General features: G+C 51.0%; 1 pseudogene; it reads right to left on the bottom strand.

Moving 5' to 3' along the window:
* Positions 1 to 1,091: 1,091 nt before the first annotated feature.
* LOC123566777 (tubulin alpha-3 chain-like) lies at positions 1,092 to 16,970 on the bottom strand (annotated as a pseudogene).
* Between the last annotated feature and the right edge of the window lie 755 nt (positions 16,971 to 17,725).

Consider the following 17,725-nt stretch of genomic DNA (forward strand, 5'->3'; position numbering starts at 1 on the left):
GGTATGCCCCTGAGTACACTGGGGACGTGTGCTGGGCCGGAGGTTCCATTGTAGCCAGTTTCGGCAGGGGCGTGACGGAGGGGGGGAAAGGCTGAGGATGCCGGTATGACAGGCAGCGTCGGGAACTGCTCCTGCGAAGCCGGTGGACACATGACCCGGCGGGCTGCTTGAGTCCTCATCTCCTCCCGTAAGACTCAGTGAAAATACCCTCTCCATTCAAGGGCTTCAGAAGGTTTAAATGCAAAATAGGCCGGGCGCGGTGGCTCAACGCCTGTAATCCCAGCACTTTGGGAGGCCGAGGCGGGCGGATCACAAGATCAGGAAATGGAGACCATCCTGCCAACATGGTGAAACCTCGAATCTACTGAAAATACAAAAAAAAAAAAAAAAAAAAAAAGCTGGGTGTGGTGGTGCGCGCCTGTAGTCCCAGCTAGTCCGGAGGCTGAGGCAGGAGAATCGCTTGAACCCGGGAGGCAGAGGCTGCAGCGAGCGGAGATCATGCCACTGCACTCCAGCCTGGGCGACAGAGTGAGACTCCGGCTCAAAAAAAAAAAAAAAAAAAAGTAAAGCATTTTGTCCTAATTCTTTCAGTTAGTGTTTTGAAGCCAGCATCAGGAAAGTAATGCAATTACTAAACATACTGGCATGCTTAATTTCTTCAAGAAAACAAATTGGCCGGGCGCGGTGGCTCACGCCTGTAATCCCAGCACTTTGGGAGGCCGAGGCGGGTGGATCACGAGGTCAGGAGATCCAGACCATCCTGGCTAACACGGTGAAACCCCGTCTCTACTAAAAATACAAAAATTAGCAGGGCGTGGTGGCGGGCACCACTCCGTTGAGACTTCGTTTCAAAAAAAAATGAAACAAATCGATGTTTTTTCCCGTAGAAATGCACTTGGAAGAGAAAGGTTATCTGGAGGAGGAATCTCTCAAAGTACAACATAGGAGAAAGACAATATCGCAATACAGAAATTTTATTTATTTATTTATTTATTTATTGAGACGGAGTCTCGCTCTGTCACCCAGGCTGGAGTGCAGTGGGGCGATCTCAGCTCACTGCAAGCTCTGCCTCCTGGGTTCACGCCATTCTCCTGCCTCGGCCTCCCGAGTACCTGGGACCACAGGCGCACGCTGCCACGCCCGGCTAATTTGCAATACAGAAATTTTAATAGATAATTAGCTCTTCTAACGTTATGGTGGGGAATACAGAGGGATGGTTGCCTGCCGTACCCTCCCCTCACTATTCTTCGCCTTCTTCAGCCTCAGCTTCCATGGAATCCATGCCCACCTCTTCATAATCCTTTTCCAGAACTGCCAGATCCTTGCGGGCCTGGGAGAATTCCCCCTCTGCCATGCCTTCCCCCACCTATCAGTGCACTAAGGCGCACCTGGCCGAACTTACGATCCAGGCAGGCCCAGGCCTTCGTGATGGCCATGGTGTTGCTCAGCATGCACACCGCCCACTGCACCTTGGCCAGGTCTCCCACAGGGACTACTGTGGGGGGCTAGTAGTTAATGCCCACCTGTCAGAGATGGGCAGCATAGAATGAAGTTTATATTGGCCTCAGAAATGGTAGCTCATTAAAAATTAGAGCTGTGGACCAGTTCCAACACTGTGTTTTAAGAATTTTTGGCATTATCTGTTATCTATTGACAATATCCTTTGATGACTTCCTTTTTCTTTTTTTCTTCTTCCTCCTTTTTTTTTTTTTATTGCTGTTGTTGTTAAGACTGGGTCTAGCACTGTTGCCCAGGCTGGAGTGCAGTGGTGCAGTCGCGGCTCACTGCAACCTCTGTCTCCCAGGTTCAAGCGATTCTCCTACCTCAGCGTCCTGAGTAGCTGGGATTACAGGCATGTAAGATGGAGCCCGGAAGACAGAGATTTCAGTGAGCCGAGATTTTGCCACTGCACTCCAGCCTGGGCTACAGAGTGAGACTCTGTCTCGGAAAATATATATGTGTGTGTGTGTGTGTGTATATCCCATATTACCCATACAGTAAAACACCTGAACAAGAATGAGAATCCTGTCTTGGGATATAAATACATCCAAGGTATATTGTATACTTTGTAAAAAAAAAAAAAAGTGAGTTGAAATCTGTATTTGTGTGCAAAAAAATCTATGTAATAACATACACAGGCTAGAGCCTTGGGCAGCTAGGGTAGCATCATGCCGGAGGAGGACAAACGCCTACCGAGGCGGTGACCCTACCCTGCCCTAACAAGCACTTAGCAGTTAGCAGCAGCTAGATACAGACAGACTCCACAGGAGTTGGAAGCGGCAGAGAGAAGGGTTTGTACCCTGATCAGAGAGTGTTCTCCCACAACTCTAAGGCCAAGCCAATCAGCCCTTCCAAGTGGGAGTGCTGCCAGCTTTCTGTTTACTGTGACCACCTGTGTGCAGTGATTGGGCCTGTCACCTGCAGGAAAGGGACATACATGTCTGCTGGCCACTGCCAACATCACCTGTATAACGAGAGATTACTATGCCTTGAATATGTACAGAACGTTTTTCAGAGGACAGAAGCAGCTCTGGGGAAGAAGAGGACTTCAGCTTTTCAGTCTTCTGCATTCTTTTAGTATTTTGCCACATATCAGGGTTTTTTTTGTTTGTTTGTTTTTTGTTGTTTTTGAGACAGTGTCTCACTCTGTCACCCAGGCTTGGGTGCAGTGGTGTGATCTCAGCTCACTGCAACCTCTGCCTCACGGGTTCAAGCGATTTTCCCGCCTCAAGTGATCCGCCTGCATCAGCTTTCCAAAGTGCTGTGATTACACGTGTGAGTCACTGCGCCCAGCCCATATCAAGTTTTTTGGGTTTTTTTTGTGTTTTGTTTTTTGCTTTTTTTTGAGGTGGAATCTTGCTCTGTCATTCAGGCTGGAGTGCAGTGGCACAATCTCAGCTCACTGCAACTTCCACCTCCTGGGTTCAAGTGATTCTCCTGCCTCAGCCTCCAGAGTAGCTGGAATTACAGGCAACCACCACCACACCTGGCTAATTTTTGTATTTTTAGTAGACACAGGGTTTCACCATGTTGGCCAGGCTGGTCTCGAACTCCTGACCTCAGGTGATCCGCCCACCTTGGCCTCCCAAAATGCTGAGATTATAGGCATGAGCCACCGACCGCACCCAGCTTTTTTTTTTTTTTTTTTTTTTTGAGATAGGGTCTTGTTATGTTGCCCAGGTTAGAGTGAAGTACAGTGGTGCCATCTTGGCTCACTGCAGCCTCAACCTCCCAGGCTTGAGCAGTCCTCCTGTCTCAGCTTCCTGAGTAGCTAGCACTACAGGAAATGTGCCACCATGCCCAGCTAATTTTTTATTTTTTGTAGAGACAGGGTTTTGCCGTGTTGCCCAGGCTGCTCTCAAAGTCCTGGGCTCAAGCCATCTACCCCATGGATTACAGGTGTGAGACATGGTGCCTGGCCAACATAAGTACTTTTATAACAAAAAACCCAAATGTTTGGTTTTTTTTTTTCTAAGGGTCTTGTTCTGTCACCCAGGCTGGAGTACAGTGGCACAATCATAGCTCACTGCAACATTTGCCTCCCAGGCTCAGGTGATCCTCCCACCTCAGCCTCCCAAGTAGGTAGAACTATAGGTGTGTGCCATCACACCCGGCTAATTTTTTGTATTTTGTGTAGAGATGGGGTTTCATCATGTTCCCCCGGCTGATCCTGAACTCCTGGACTCAAGCTTTTTTTTTTTTTTTTGGTGAGAAAGGGCCTCACTTGGTCACCCAGGCTGGAGTGCAGTGGTGTGATCTTGGCTCACTGCAACCTCTGCCTCCTAGGCTCAAGTGATCGTCCTACCTCAGACTTCCAAGTAGCTACAGGTGCGTGGCATCATGCCTGGCTAATTGTATTTTTGGTAGAGATGAGGTTTCACCATGTTGCCTAGGCTGGTCTTGAACTCCTGAGCTCAGGTGAGCCACTGACCTCAGCCTCCCAAAGTGTTGGGATTACAGGCAATGAGCCACTCTGCCCAGTCCCCAAATGTTTTTAAGCATGGAAAAGACTCTTGGAAAATAGCGTATCCGAGGCTGGGTGCAGCGACTGACGCCTGTAATTCCAGCACTTTGGGAGGCCAAGGCAGGTGGATCACTTGAGTTCAGGAGCTCGAGACCAGCTTGGCCAACATGGTGAAACCCTGTCTCTACTAAAAATACAAAAATTAGCCAGGCATGGTGGTGCGCACCTGTAATTCCAGCTACTCGAGAGGCCGAGACAGGAGAAGTGCTTGAACCTGGGAGGCGGAGGTTGCAGTGTGTTCTGTTGTACTCCAGCCTGGATGACAGAGTGAGACTCCATCTCAAAAAAAAAAAAAAAAAAAAAAAAAGCAGCAAATGGTTGTTAAAGAACATATGGTTGGCCGGGTGCGGTGGCTCACACCTGTAATCCCAGCACTTTGGGAGGCCAAGGTGGGTGGATCACCTGAGGTCAGAAGTTCAAGACCAGCCTGCCCAACATGGCGAAACCCCATCTCTACTAAAAATACAAAAAATTTGGCCGGGCGCGGTGGCTCAAGCCTGTAATCCCAGCACTTTGGGAGGCCGAGACGGGCGGATCACGAGGTCAGGAGTTCGAGACCATCCTGGCTAACACAGTGAAACCCCGTCTCTACTAAAAAATACAAAAAACTAGCCGGGCGAGGTAGCGGGCGCCTGTAGTCCCGCCTACTCGGGAGGCTGAGGCAGGAGAATGGCGTAAAAATCCGAGAGGCGGAGCTTGCAGTGAGCTGAGATCCGGCCACTGCACTCCACCCTGGGCGACACAGCGAGACTCCGTCTCAAAAAAAAAAAAAAAAAAAAATACAAAAAATTGGCCGGGCGTGGTGGCTCATGTCTGTAATCCCAGTACTTTGGGAGGTTGAGGTGGGTGGATCACAAGGTCAGGAGATCAAGACCATCCTGGCTAACATGGTGAAACCCTGGCTCTACTAAAAAATACAAAAAATAAAAATAAAAAAAACTAGCCAGGCGAGGTGGCGGGCGCCTGTAGTCCCAGCTACTAGGGAGGCTGAGGCAGGAGAATGGCATGAACCCAGGAGGCAGAGCTTGCAGTGAGCCAAGTTCGCGCCACTGCACTCCAGCCTGGGCGACAGAGCGAGACTCTGTCTCAGAAAAAAAAAAAAAAAAAATTAGCCGGATGTGGTGGTGGGCGCCTGTAATCCCGGCTACTCAGGAGGCTGAGGCAGGAGAATTGCTTGAACTGCAGAGGCAGAGGTTGCAGTGAGCCGAGATCACATCACTGCACTCCAGCCTGGGTGACAAGAGTGAAACTCCATCTCAAAACAAACAAACAAACAAAAAAGAATGTATGGTAAATCACACTAAGACTGACAAAAAGGAACTTAGAGCAAAGAGAATTCAACAAGGTCCATCTGGAGCTGGACTATCTTCTGGGAGGACAGGAGAGGCTGTGACTTTATCTCCCCACAGACTACTGTCTCACAAGACTTAGCTACAACAGGAAACCTTTGCAGAGCGCAGCATCTCCCACGGTGCCTGCCAGCTAAGGATGTCTTCACCTTCCAAATGTAACACCAATTGAAAGAAAAATTCCTCTACTCAAGTCGAGAGGCTTAGTAATTAGACACAGAATGGAAGGTTTCACATCCTACTTGTAACATCTAACATCCAAGGTCTGTAATCCTCCTATGTAACATGTAATGAACATTCCAGGCTGGTGTAACTGTTGTAGATTTTACCCTTCTTTTTCCTTTTTTTTTTTTTTTTTTTTGAGACAGTCACACTTTGTTGCCCAGGCTGGAGTGCAGTGGTGTGATCTTGGCTCATTGCAACCTCTGCCTCCCTGTCTCAAGCGATCCTCCCACCTCCGCCTCCCCATTAGCTGTGACTGCAGGCATGCACAACCATACCCAGATAATTTTTATATCTTTTGTAGAGACAGGGTCTCACTATGTTGCCCAGGATGGTCTTGAACTCCTGGGTTCAAGCGATCTTCCCACCTTGGCTTCTCAAAATGCTGGGATTACAGGCATGTGTCACTAAGCCTGGCCGATTTTACCCTGTTCTATGAATCACTTTAAATCTGTCAACTTAAAGACAATTTACATCAACGTGAGATGAAAAATAGAGATGATCTGTGTCAAGGTGTTGTAAAGTGGCTGACAGAGGGCCAGACAGATTCAAGAAGTTGTGTGTGTTCAGAGGCAAGCTATGGCCATTCCACATGGGAAAAGGAAGACACATACCTGTGACTTTCTCATATCATTTCAATCTAGAATGATCCTGCAACTTGCAACTCCTCCAACACTTTCAGAACTCATTGACACTTACAAATGTGGGATCTATAGCTTTGCCTAATGTGGAAACCACTGTAGACAAGGGCTCTTAACTAACCATAGGGCACAAAGTTGACCAACACAGGTGTGGTGAGGCATTTAGCCTAGTCATCACAACAGATCTTTGAGCCTGACATTCTGTTATTTGGCTTCCAAATACATGGTACTTTTCTCTTGGTAGACAATGGACTGTAAGCACAGCTAAAGGAGCACCAAATCATCAGTCTGATTGTGTGTGAGGCAGAGGTCTCTGCTTGGTTTGGAGAAAGGGCAAAGACCTGCCTTTGGTCTTCACAGTAAACACTGCACGATGTATTTAAAAATCTTCACAGAAACATAGTGTTGCCCAAACTTCAGTGACAACAGGTGACCAACATGATGTAAAGTGTAAAAACCACTGTTTAAAACACAAAAAATGATACCATAGAACCTGATAAATTACTAAAGTAAACAGTGGAGTAATGTGGAGGACAGACCAGGACCTGCAGTCAGATCATCTCTGATTTCTCTCTGCATCACTTGCTGCCTGTGAGGCTTCAGACACCTAAAGCTATCTCAGCCTTTGTTTTCTTTCTTTTTTTTTTTTTTTGAGATGGAGTCTCGCTCTGTCGCCCAGGCTGGAGTGCAGTGGCATGATCTCGGCTCACTGCAAGCTCCACCTCCCAGGTTCACACCATTCTCCTGCCTCAGCCTCCTGAGTAGCTGGGACCACAGGTGCCCGTCACCATGCCCCGCTAATTTTTTGTATTTTTAGTAGAGACGGGGTTTCACTGTGTTAGCCAGGATGGTCTCAATCTCCTGACCTCGTGAGCCACAGGCCTCGGCCTCCCAAAGTGCTGGGATTATAGGCGTGAGCCACCATGCCCGGCCTCAGCCTCTGTTTTCTAAAGTGTAAGATGCTGGTGATATTGCCCCATGAACTTTATTTATTTTTTTTTTTTTTGAGACGGAGTCTCGCTCTGTCGCCCAGGCTGGAGTGCAGTGGCCCAATCTCAGCTCACTGCAAGCTCTGCCTCCTGGGTTCACGCCATTCTCCCGCCTCAGCCTCCCGAGTAGCTGGGACCACAGGCGCCCGCCACCTCGCCCGGCTAATTTTTTGTATTTTTTAGTAGAGACGGGGTTTCACCGTGTTAGCCAGCATGGTCTCGATCTCCTGACCTCGTGATCCGCCCATCTCGGCCTCCCAAAGTGCTGGGATTACAGGCTTGAGCCAGCCCCATGAACTTTAAAGGGTGGCGGTAATATATAAGGGAACATAAAGTATTTGGTAAAGTATAAGGCGGTAGGAAATAAATTACTAAAATTATTCTCCTTGCAACCTAGCTGACATGAAAAGGGGTTGTCTCCACAAAGGATGTGGGCCTTCATGGGCAGCATTATTCTGCAGGTCTGCTGCTTCCTGACAGCACAAGGACTCCACCTCACCCAGTCCTACCTTACATCCAGTCGGACACCAACCCACAAACTGGTTGGTGCGCTTGCTCTCAATGGTGGTGACAGCCGCACTGACATCTTTGGAGACCACATCCCCGCTGTACAACATGCAGCAGGACATGTACTTGCCGTGGCAAGGGTCACAGCGACCATCTGATTGGCTGGCTCGAAGCAGGCATTGGCAATTTTGGCCATGGACAGCTGCTCGTGGTAGGCCTTCTTGGCTGAGATGACCAGGGCGTAGGTGGCCAGGGGGAGGTGGATATGGGGGTACGGCACCAGGTTGGTTCGGAATTCTGTCAGATCCACATTCAGGGCCCCATCAAATCACAGGGAGGCCGTGATGGAGGACATGATCTGCCTAATCAGATGACTGAGGTTGGTGTATGTGGGACACTCGATGTCCAGGTTGCACTGACATGTCATAGGTGGCTTTGCCGTGGACCATGAAGGCACAGTCAGAATGTTCCAGGGTCATGTAGGTGGTCAGGATGGAGTTGTAGGGCTCCACCACGGCCGTGGAGACCTGGGGGATGGGGAAACGGCAAATTCTAGCTTGGACTCTTCCCATAGTCCACCGAGAGCCACTCCATGAGCAGAGACATGAACCCAGAGCCAGTGCCGCCCCCAAAGCTGTGGAAGATGAAGAAGCCCCGCAGTCCCGTGCACAGATCCGCCTGAGAGAAACCAGACAACGTGAGCCAATGCCCATGGGAGCCACACCACCAACCTCCACCAAGCCAGGGCCACTTCTCTTTGCCTCTGAGCATTGATATGGATTCAGACCATCCATAACGAATGCACATAACACTTTGAAGCAAAGAAAAGCAGACAATACAGATCTATGCCCAAATCACTACGCATACTTCATAGTAAGACGTTGCAGACTCAGTCGCACTTGAGATGCTGCTCTAAGTGTTGTGAAAATGACCTTCCCTTCACCATCCAAGGCCTGTTCTCCCGTGCAGGACAACGTCCACACGAAGCCTTCTCCTTACCAGTTTGCGGATCCGGTCCAGGACCAGGTCTCCTTGCCGATGGTGTAATGGCCTTTGGAGTAATTACTGGCTGCATCTTCCTTCTCGGTGATCAGCTGCTCCGGGTGGAAGAGCGGCCTGTAGGTCCCTGTGTACACTTCATCTACAAAGAGAACACATGTGCTGTGAGGCTGTAAGGCCTACTGTACACCAAGGTGGACACGTTCCAGGACTGTTCACTTCTACAAAGTACATGCTGTTCAAAGTACATGAGCTACATGTTGTAGGTCAACAGTGGCAGTGTCTGGTAGAAAATGTGTGTGTGTGTGTTGGCCGGGCGCGGTGGCTCAAGCCTGTAATCCCAGCACTTTGGGAGGCCGAGACGGGCGGATCATGAGGTCAGGAGATCGAGACCATCCTGGCTAATACGGTGAAACCCCGTCTCTACTAAAAAATACAAAAAACTAGCCGGGTGAAGTGGCGGGTGCCTGTAGTCCCAGCTACTCGGGAGGCTGAGGCAGGAGAATGGCGTGAACCCGAGAGGAGGAGCTTGCAGTGAGCTGAGATCGCGCCACTGCACTCCAGCCTGGGTGACAGAGCAAGACTCCGTCTCAAAAAAAAAAAAAAAAAGAAAATGTGTGTGTTTGGGGCCGGGCGCGGTGGCTCACGCCTATAATCCCAGCACCATGGGAGGCCGAGGCGGGAGGATCACAAAGTCAGAAGATCGAGAGGCTAACATAGGGAAACCCTGTCTCTACTAAAATACAAAAAATTAGCTGGGCGTGGTGGTGTGCGCCTGTAATCCCAGCTACTCAGGAGGTTGAGGCAGGGGAATCACTTGGGCCTGGGAGGCAGAGATTGCAGTGAGATGGCACCACTGCACTGCAGCCTGGCCACAGAGCGAGACTCTGTCAAAAGAAAAGAAAAGAAAATGTCTCTGTGTGATAACCAAACTGCAAATGCAATTTAAGGTTCTAGGAAGTTAAAGTCAGCTCTGGGATAAATGTCAGCAGGAACAGTTTCCAGTGAAGGGAAATAAGCTCTTGCACCCCCCGCCCCGCCTAGGTAATTCTATAGGTACATACGTCTTTCCTACCTGAAGCTACATTAAAAGTTAGAAGTTAGAAATCTGACTGGCCGCAGTGGTTCACACCTGTAATGCTAGCACTTTGGGAGGCCGAGGCAGATGGATCACTTGAGGTCAGGAGTTTGAGACCAGCCTGGCCAACACAGCGAAACAAAATTAGCCGGCATGGTGGTGCACACCTATAGTCCCGGCTACTTAGGAGGCTGAGGCAAAAGAATGGCTTGAACCCAGAATGCACTCCAGCCTGGGTGACAGAGCGAGAGACTGTCTCAAAAAAAAAAAAAGTTTATTATTGCCATATTTGAGAACTGAAACCCTGGAGCATAGATTAAAGTTGCCTTAATTACACAGTCTAATTAACAGCAGTTACAATATGCTGTGTTATTATTATTTTTTGAGACAGGGTCTCACTCTGTTGCCCAGGCTGGAGTGCAGTGATGAGATCACAGCTCACTGCAGCCTCAAACCTCCTCAGGCTTAGGCAATCCTTCCACCTCAGCCTTCCAAATAGCTGAGACTACAGGCAAATGCCACCATGCCTAGCTAATTTTTTGTATTTTTTTTTTTGTAGACACAGGGTTTCGCCATGTTGCCCAGGCTGGTCTTGTACTCCTGGACTCAGGCAATATGCTTGCTTCAGCCTCCCAAAGTGCTGGGATTACAGGCATGAACCACCACACTAGGCCAGAGATGCTGTTTTTAAATGAAAAGAAGAGGCAGTTCCTAAGTGGTTTACCAAAAATTGCTCTTTTTAAAAAGATTAAGATGGGTCTCACTGAGGCTGGTCTTCAACTCCTGGCCTCAAGCAATCCTATCACTTCAGCTTCCCTTGCCACAAGAATCTGTATTAAAATAGCATAAGCTATTGATTGTCCATATATTATTCTTTGCATCACAAATTCCAGGAACGCGAAGATAATACATTAAGCCAGTCAGGAACAAAATGCCTTTAAACAGCTGGCCTCTGGGCATTGGTACGAAGTGTGTTACTGAAGTCCCATATTCATTTTAATCTTTTTCTTCTTCTTCTTATTTTGAAACAGGGTCTGGCTCTGTCCCCCAAGCTGGAATGCATTGGCATTGTCATAGCTCACTACAGGCTGAACCTCCTGGGCTCAGGACCACAGGTGTGTGCCACCATGCCCAGCTATTTTTTTTTTTTTTTAAGTTTTTGAAGAGACGAGGGTCTCCTGATGTTGCCCAGTCTGGTCTTGAACCTCTGGACTAAAGTGATCCTCCCACCTTGGCCTCCTGAGTCTGGAATTACAGGCGTGAGCCACTGTGCCCTGCCTGAAGTCTCATATTCACGACTCTGGGCCTGATAAATTCTGTATACCCCACATAGCTCAAAGTGCTCCGAGCTATTTTTCCTTTTTTCACTTTCTTAGTGAAGAGTGAGTTTCTGGCCACCAGAAAGGGAGAGGCACATCCCTGCTCAGGGAAGAGCCAAGCTGGGACTCAATACTCATTTTGGAGGACTTTGGAACTGATTCTTCCTTTTTTTTTTTTTTTTTTTTTTAATAGGATCTCACTGTGTTGCTCAGGCTGGGCTCAAACTCCCAGACTCAAATGATTCTCCTGCCTCAGCATCCTTTGCAGGCTGGGCGTACAAATCATACACCACCATGCCCAATTTTTTTTTTTTTTTTTGAGACAGAGTCTCATTCTGTCACCCAGGCTGGAGTGCAATGGTGCGATCTCAGCTCACCGCAACCTCTGCCTCCCGGGTTCAAGTGATTCCCCTGCCTCACCCTCCCTAGTACCTGCGATTACAGGCACCCGCCACCACGCCCAGCTAATTTTTGTATTTTTAGTAGAGACAGGGTTTCACCAGGTTGGGAAGGCTGGTCTCCAACTCCCGACCCCAAGTGATCCACCCGCCTTGGCCTCCCAAAGTGTTGGAATTACAGGCGTGAGCCACCGCGCCCGGCCTTGACCTCTTTTCAATTTGCGAAAGCACCAGCACCAGCATGTCTGCGGGCTGTCCTCCAATTAAAAGCCCCTTCTGCACATGGCTAACAGCTCGTCATCCTCCTAATCCTTTTTTTTTTTTTTTTTTTTTAGACAGGGTCTCATTGTGTCACCCAGGTTGGAGTGCAGTGGTGCAATCATAGCTCACTGCAGTCTTGACCTCCTGGAGTCAAGTAATCCACCTGCCTCAGTCTCCTGAGTAGCTAGGACTACAGGCATGTGCCACCATGCCCAGCTATTTTTTTGTTGTTGTTGTTTTTATTTTTAGTAGAGACAAGTTCTTCTTGCTACGTTGCCCAGGCTGGTCTCAAACTCCATGGCTCAAGTGATCCTCCCGCCTTGGTCTTCCTAAGTGCTGAGATTACAGGCGTGAGCCTCCTCATCCTTCTAATCTGGGTTCATAGCATCAGGAAGCCTTGCCTGCCTGGCTGAGCTTACTGGACGGCCTTGAGCCCCATGTCCTTCCACGGCTCTGGCCATTAAACCTCTCTCTGCCTAGTGGGTCTTTCCTACCAGTCTGAGAGTCCCTTGGAGATCTGAAGTTGACCTCTCTCCATGATCCCAGCACCTAACATAGGTCTAGGAAGGCTGGTTTGAAGAAATACACAGAATAAAAATGGATGGATTAACCAGAGCGCTCAGCGAGCCTGCTGGACTGGCACCCGTGGCTACAGACACTTTTTTTAGCACCATGGAGAGCTCCCTGCACAGAAGCAAGGACTCAGGGCATTGCCCCCTTTCTACCTGAGAACTAGACTCAGCGCCCAGCACCGGATTTGATAATACAGGTACTCAAATACATATGCTTTTCTCTTTACTCAGACATTTCTAGGGCTGGCAGGGTCAGACAGTAATCCCCCACTTTGTAGGGAGGCCCTGTTTTTGCTGAACAGCTCAAGGGTAGGAAGATTCTTTCTTCTACACACTCCTACAACTGCCAATGCTTGTTCTGTGTGACCCTTGTAGCGGTCCTATGTTGTAGGTGCTACCATTGCTACAGATCAAGTGGTGGAGGCAGAGACCCAAGCTCCTTCACCTCTCAAGGGAGTCGGGCCCTCCCACAGATCTCCTTCTGGAGAAAAAAAAATGGCCTTGCTGGGCCTGTCCATTTCCAGTCCCCACCCACCTCCCTCATGTACATGTGTCTGTTTGTGAAGCCTTCATACCACCTTAGCTTCCAGGCCCTCCATCCTGGCTGCCTCTCCGGCACTTGCCCTTTTACTGTGCAGGTCCAAAGAGACCCCTATATTCAGTTTGTCAAAGTCTGAAATAAGCCTGTCTTTTAATTTCACTGACTCCCAGTAGTAATTTTTTTAGAAGGCAACTTGGTTCTCTGGCAGTTACACGTCAGGGCTAATTCTCAAAGGCCAAGTCTGGTGCCATCCCACTCCCTCTAAGCTGCTTGAGCCAGATCAGAGATTCTGAAACACTGCAGAAAAGAGAGTTCTCCTGGGGCATCCATTAAAATGCAGATTCACGGGCGTTCCCCTAAGAGTTTGGTTCAGCAGGTCCAGGGTCAGCATCTGCATGCCTAACCCAGGGTCCCAGGTGATCCTTACTATTATTAGACCATTTGAGGAGAGGCAGGTGGAAGTGCATATTCCTGGCAAAACAAACACTCAGGAGCATGAGAGTGATGAGATCAAGGAATCTCAACCATGTCTTCTATCTCACCTGGAACAAAATCTTCACCCTTTTTTGCCACAGTCAACAGTCCTGCAGCCCCCTCTGCCTCTCCACCCCACAGCCTGGCCACGCTTCCCTGGCTCCCTAGCCTAGTCACACTGCTGTCTGCCAGTGTGGGAACAGGCCCGCATGCTCACGGTTCCTCTGCTTGAAATGCTCTCCCTCTGATCTTGCCAAGGCTGACTCCTTCCCACTCTGCACATTTCAGCTTAAATGTCACTTCACAGAGGCCTCCCCAGCCACCTCTTTAAAGCAAGGGGTCCCCATTCTTCTTCAGAAGCAGAAACTATTTGTTTCTTCTGAGAATGATGTTGTCAACATTGTTCCTTGAGGCCAGGAACTTGGTTTTGTTCAAGGTGGATCCCTGGTGGCTAAGTCAGTGCGCAGCACATACAGCAGTGGGCAATGAGATATTTGTGGAAGGAATGAAGAGTTCTGTGTGGCTGGAGTGGAAGAGGAGTGGGGCAAGGTGGGGTGCGGGGAGCAGGAGCCAGAGCACATGCTCCCTGGCGATGTGCAGTGCGGTCCTGCCAACCTCCACCCACCCTTGCCCTAGGAAGCTGAGCTTTTATGGCCCATGGTGCCCTGGGCAGGCGTTACCTGCTTGCTCATTCAGCTGGTTATAGCTCAGGTCCAGGGACTTCAGGTCTGTGTGGGCCAGCAGGATTTCAGCAAGGTACTGGGCCGCCTGCTCCTCCAGGCCATTCCCTGACAGCTGTATCTTCCATATGGCCTGATTCACGGTGCGGGTGGCACAGAGGGCCTGGGCTCCTGCCACTCCCAGCTGGTTCTCCGACAGCTCCACATCTGGCGGACAGATCCACTCCTCAGTCAGTGGGATGCAAAGCCAGGCACCCCCCCCCCATGTCCCTCTTCTGCCATCCGCCAAACCTCCAGGTCTGAGGCAGAGGAAGGGGCCTTATAGGTGAACTGTCCCGGGGTTGGATGGTAGCTCTGGCTCCCAATGGCTGGGTCCCCTCTGCCCCTGACCTCCCTCTCCCTGTGTGCCCACGAGCTTCTGTGTCAAGTGGTTAAAACCGCCTACCTCTTGGTACTGTAGAGACTGCTGTGGTGGGGGGCAGCCACCCCGTCAATGATTGTGTCTGGCAGTGATATCACCACCCACTTCAGAAGCCCTCATGGCCCCATTGCCAGGATTGGCAATAACAGCCCAGGTGGCCATGCATAGAGCGCTTACATGGGTCACACACTCTGCTGACCACTTCAGGAGCGTGTTTCACTTCATGCTCACCACAGCCCCAAGCCCATAAGATATTGTGGGGGCCATTTCACAGATTGGAAACTGAGCTGCTTTCATAAGTCACCCTGTTTTCTCAGTGGCAGAGCCAGCATTTGGATTCAGCTCCAATGAACTTACACCTTGCCCACCCCTTTCTTGAACTTCCCAGTCCGCAACTCTCTGTGTTGCAGGACTTTCCACCCTGCATTCAGGCACTGGGAGTCTCTTATGTGCAGGGCAGGGCAGGAGAATGGGTTCCAGCCAGCAAGGAAGGAGAGTGGTGGGGTGGGGTGAGTGAGGAGGGGACTTGTATCCAGCATTGACTGCACAGCGGAGGGTCTAACTCCACCCCACATGCCCCCTCCTGTGATGAGGCCCCTCTTCTATCCACCAGCAACACCAGCAGGCCCCAGGTGACATGGCCCAGCTTTCGGGGGTGGAGGCACATCCCTGAGGAAAGGGAGGACTGACGCCTGCCCACCTGACCCAGGCCCAGCACCTACCACGGATGCTGCTGCTTTTGCTCAGGGCACCTGCCAGGGCCTCTGTACCTGCCCCATAGAGCCCATTGTCCCAAAGGTTCAGCTACTTGACATATGGATTGGAGCTCAATGAGGAAGCCAGAGCTCGGCACCCTGGGACAGACAGAGCAAACACACTGGCCACTATCCTGGCTCATGCTCCAGGGCTCAGCCCACTCCACGTCCCTGACCTGGAAAGTACCCCGCTTCCCACCTGCTTAAGAGACACCTGCTTCTCCTTTTAGGCCCCGCCCAGGTCTCCCCCCCACTCCCACCTCTCCCAGAGCCCCCAGCGGGTTAGAAGCTTGCAGGCTCCCCAACCCTTAATGCCATCTGTCATAGCCTCAATCCCATCTGTCTCCCAGATGTGGAGGGTAGGGCGTGACTGGCACAGGCAGAAGCTGGCAAGTGTAGGGGACAGACTCAGGGGCACTCCCATGGCTGTTGTCTCCCGGGGCCTCTCCCTGTAAGCCTGGAACCAGTGTCCTTCCACTGGTACCTGGGGCCCCAGGCCACCATGCGGCAGGTTCAGCTCTGGGGAGCTCCCTTGGCACAGAAAGCAGAAGATGGGCACAACGCTATGGATCCAGCAGGACCTCAGGTAGAGGGTGTCCCCGACCAGTTCTTCAAGCCCATGGGTGCCTGGTAGGAGACAGCAGGATGAATGTGAACCCCTGCATGGCTATAGCCACCTGCCTCCTCCCCTGCCCTGCATCACTACCTGGCCTATTGTTTGCCTCTAGAAGCACTGCTCCCTACACTCCTTGGGACCACTGCCCCCATATGACAGATGGGAACATCGAGGCTAAGGCAACGCAAATCTTTTCCTTAAAGTCATACAGCTGTCAAAAGCAAGCTGGACAACCTGGGCAACATAGTGAGATAAAAAATTATTTAAATTAGCCAGATGTGGTGGCTCCCTGTAGTCTCAGCGACTCAGGAGGCTGAGGCAGGAGGCTCACTGGAGTGCAGAGTTCAAAGCTGCAGTGAGCTATGGATCCTGCCACTGCACTGAAATCTGGGTGACAGAGCAAGACACTGGCTCTAATAAATGAATTCATAAATAAAGTACCACAGCTAGTGGTAGCCAGTCCTGCCAGAGTCAGGCCTCTGCCTGTCTGATGCCAAATTGCACGCTGTGTCTTTTAACCCGATTGCAGACCACAAGTGTTTTGTGAATATCTTCCCGGGGAAAAAACAGAAGTAGTTCTAAATTCTATACATCCATTAGCTTAGTTTTACCTATGGATTGGGAAAACCCAGCTCTGATTGCATTTCAGGCCGGGACAGCCCTTGGTGCACTGTCTGGCGGGATTTTGCATTTTAACCTCCTTCTGGAAGAGCCTTCTCATGCTAAAGTTACTGATGCCGCCAGGAGCGCCGAGGGGAGGGCGAGGGGCTGCAGACGCCCCGCAGAGGGCTACGCGCGCGCCCTGCTGAACAGGGGTCTCCTGCCTCCTCGGCCCCAACCCACCTCCCACAACCCCTGTGGGAGAAGCCTCCAAGGGGAGGAGACGGGCCTGGCCCCTGCCCTGAGCACCTTGTGTCTCCAGGTCGGCGTTCGAATCGGCCTCGGGACCCTGCTTGGCCTGGGGGACCCCTACAAGACGTCCACAGGCCGCCGTCGCCTCTTCCTCCTGCTCTTCATCCTCCCCAGACCTCTCGCAGGAACCATTCATGGTTAAGCCCCTTTCGCAGGTTAAGCCCCTTTCGCAGCCTCAGACCCTCAAGCGAAGACCGCTTGGCGCCTCACCTAGAGCGCGGCCGGGGATGTGGGCGGAGTCTGCGGCTGCGCTGACCAATCGAATGTGGCGTCCATCGACTGGCGTCGGCCACGCCAATTAGCGACGAGCTCCCCAGCGGCGGTCGCCCCGGCAACCCGGTGTTGTTGGTTGCCGTGGAAACCGTGGCTAGCCTGAGCTGAGGCTCCTCGCCTGAGAGGGTAAACTGCACGCGCCACGGGCCATGCACTGGGTTGGGCCCCTTGTGGGCATTTATCCTCCCTGCCTCCCTAGGGGGTTCCAGCATCGCCCCCCTTTCATGGACTGGGAAACACGCCTGACTCCAGGACTTGTGTTTTCCTCACTGCACTGGGGAAGGTGGCAGGGGACAGCTTTTCAGGAGGGCCTGGGGAACTTCGCAGAGCCAGGTCACCCTCTCACTCTGGGCCTGTTAGTTCTCTTGCATGCTCTGACCTTTGCATACGCTGCTCCCTGCACCAGGAACCTCCATCCCCATCTTTTTCTGCTTGTCGAACTTCAGAAATCTGCAAGGGTCAGCTTAGAGGTCACTTCTTGCTGAAGCTTTCCTCAACACCCTCCCCGCCCTGCTGCTGCTGCGCTCAGGCCCTCCTCTCACAGCACTGATAACAGCTGTCTCTCCCCACCCTCCCACCACCTCCACTCCCACCCCAGGAAGTGAGGCCAGAGGGCAGGGACAGAGCTGCTGCTGTATTCTGTGTGCCACCAGGGCCCAGCAAAGGGAATGTAGGGAGGGTGGGAGGTGCAGGA

The sequence above is a fragment of the Macaca fascicularis genome, chromosome 10, assembly GCF_037993035.2.
Source record: "Macaca fascicularis isolate 582-1 chromosome 10, T2T-MFA8v1.1".
NCBI lineage: Eukaryota > Metazoa > Chordata > Mammalia > Primates > Cercopithecidae > Macaca > Macaca fascicularis.